The 2,505-nt window shown below is 34.4% G+C and overlaps 1 pseudogene; it reads right to left on the bottom strand.

Annotated features, from left to right (window-relative positions):
- Window positions 1-1,293: 1,293 nt before the first annotated feature.
- On the bottom strand, window positions 1,294-2,217 carry LOC109681073 (olfactory receptor 5W2-like; annotated as a pseudogene).
- Between the last annotated feature and the right edge of the window lie 288 nt (window positions 2,218-2,505).

The following is a 2,505-nucleotide window of genomic DNA, read 5'->3' as shown; positions in this document are numbered from 1 at the left end:
ACTGTGAAAGCAGAGGAGCTCCTTGGGATTTACTTCTACTATGAAATGTTTCAGAAAGGGTTTTTCCATGCTAGCAGTTATGAAACTTGAGAGGCCCAGTGAAACCTCACTTTTCACTAATAGAAAAATTGGTAGCATTGCTGTATCTTGAATAGGCTTTCAAACTTAGACCCAGAGTCATACATTTTCAAGATCGTCATTTCAGTTATTTGTAATGGTTTAACCATCACAAATACATATAAGAAAAGGATAAAAAAAGAAATATATCAGGAATATACTCACATGGATGCTGTGTACATTTAGAACGTAATATCCATTTCTTTATAGATTTACTATATTTAAGTCCATAACCATTTTATGTATTTTCTCAAAAGCTGTATTTTGTGTGTGCATGTTATTTTAATCTCTGTTATATTTGTTTTAGCAAATTCTGATGAGCACCTCAAAATGGCATTTTATTTGGAACTTTATTATTTGTTTGTTTTCCCATTTATTTCCCATGCTTCATGCAAGTGCTTTAGACAACAGGTATTGAATGTTCAAACTTTGACTGAAAATAAAATAATGTTTTAAGGAAGAAAGTGTTTTTTAGCCACAGAGGGGGATCTATCTATATGGATAGTAACAGGGCCATTTAATTTACTCTTTCTATCCTAACATGGTAGACATAGTTTGCTTCTGCATATGAGACTTCCCACTGAAGGCTTCTCTAAACAACCAAACCATGCATAGAAAGTGTTCTCTTTTTGATTATCATCATTTTTGATCACAGAATCAGTATTTCCATCCAGAGAAGTCTTTGCCCTGGATTTAAACACTTTGCTCTGGAGTTTAGTCAATTTTTTCTTTTTCTTTTTTTTTTTGTCTCAGGATTGTTTCAGCTCCTTAGAGTGTGAAGTTAAGGTCTATATTTCACTGCAATACAAAATTCACCAGTGAACAAACTACTGGAAATCCTGTGAAAAACAAAGCACCTAAATGTGTCAAAAGGCAACTAGCGAACAATCTTTAATCTTACAGAAAATTCAATTAAATGAGAAAATAAACTTTAGCACAAATTAAACTGTCAGAATAATTTCCATAGAAAATGAGAACCACATATTAAATAAACATAATTATTAATGACAGATTTGGATATTAATGAATTTTTCTTACAGCTGCATGAGAGTACAAATATTTCCTTTAGTAAACTCTGTGAGATAATTTTTTCTTGTGTGTCATGCAATATGATATAACAGAAACAACAGCCACTGTGAATATGTGTTTATGAGTACATCAGAAAATTATTTAAAACTACCTTTTATTTTTTAGTTTTTGCAAGGCATCTTTCACATCCTTGTTCCGTAGGCTATAAATTAGGGGGTTCAACATGGGAATCACAAGGGTATAAAACAGTGAGTCATTTTGTTTTGATCTAGAGAGTAGGAAGAACTTGGCCGGAAATACATGAAGAGCATAGTTCTCTGGAAAATTGCAACTGCAGTTAAGTGGGAGACACAGGTGGAGAAAGCTTTGAATCTGCCCTCAGCAGAGCAGATCTTTAAAACTAATAAAATGACATAACAATAGGAGACAAGAACTCCTGAAATGGTACTTAGCTCAATAAAACCAAAAATTGTGAAGATTGCTAATTCATTGGCCTGTGTATCAGAGCAAGAGAGTAATAGCAGAGGGGGGACATCACAGAAGAAATGGTTAATCTCATTAGACCCACAGAAACATAAGCGGAATGTTAATATCGTATGTATCAATGCATCTGCCATTGCCACCAGGTAAGCACCAGCCATGAGCAGGGCACACACCCTGCTGGACATGTTCACTGCATAGAGCAAGGGGTTGCTGATGGCCTTGTACCGGTCAAAAGCCATCACTCAGCATGCACTCAGCATCTGCAAATATACAGAAGGTCAAGAACTGCAGAGCACAGGCAACAATAGGAATCGATTTGTTGTTAGCGAGTAGGTCCACCATCATCTTGGGTCCAACTGCACTGGAATAGCAGAGGTCATAGAAAGAGAGGTTGCTGAGGAAAAAGTACATTGGTGTGTGAAGGTGGGAATCTACTCTAATTAAAATGATCATTCCAACATTCCCGAGAAGATTAATGAGATAAACAAGTAGAAATACAACAAATAGAGCCAATTTCATCTCAGGGTTATTAGTAATTCCCAAGAAAATAAGCTCATTCAAGGACGAGCAATTTCCCTTGTCCATTTTCCTTTGTTCTTGTGTAAACTTAAAAAAAAGTCAATAAAATAAAAGATACAAGATTAGTTCTTCTGTGAGTCTATATCATATCTATTACTATACCTCTAATTTTCTTTTTCATTCTCAGAAAATACCCAGTCTGATTTTACTCTTTAAATAGCATATATTTGACAAAAAATAATAATAAAAATAAAAATTTTCCATTGCAGTTAAGAAACTCTTAGTGAAATCTAGTAGTCATTCATATGGGAAGAAGTGTCTTCTTAAAAGTTTTTTAAAAGTTTTCTGGGCCTCATG

Source organism: Castor canadensis, chromosome 1 (genome assembly GCF_047511655.1).
Source record: "Castor canadensis chromosome 1, mCasCan1.hap1v2, whole genome shotgun sequence".
Classification (NCBI taxonomy): Eukaryota; Metazoa; Chordata; class Mammalia; order Rodentia; family Castoridae; genus Castor; species Castor canadensis.
Note: the sequence above shows the minus strand (reverse complement) of the source record. Positions and strands in the feature narration are given on the sequence as shown.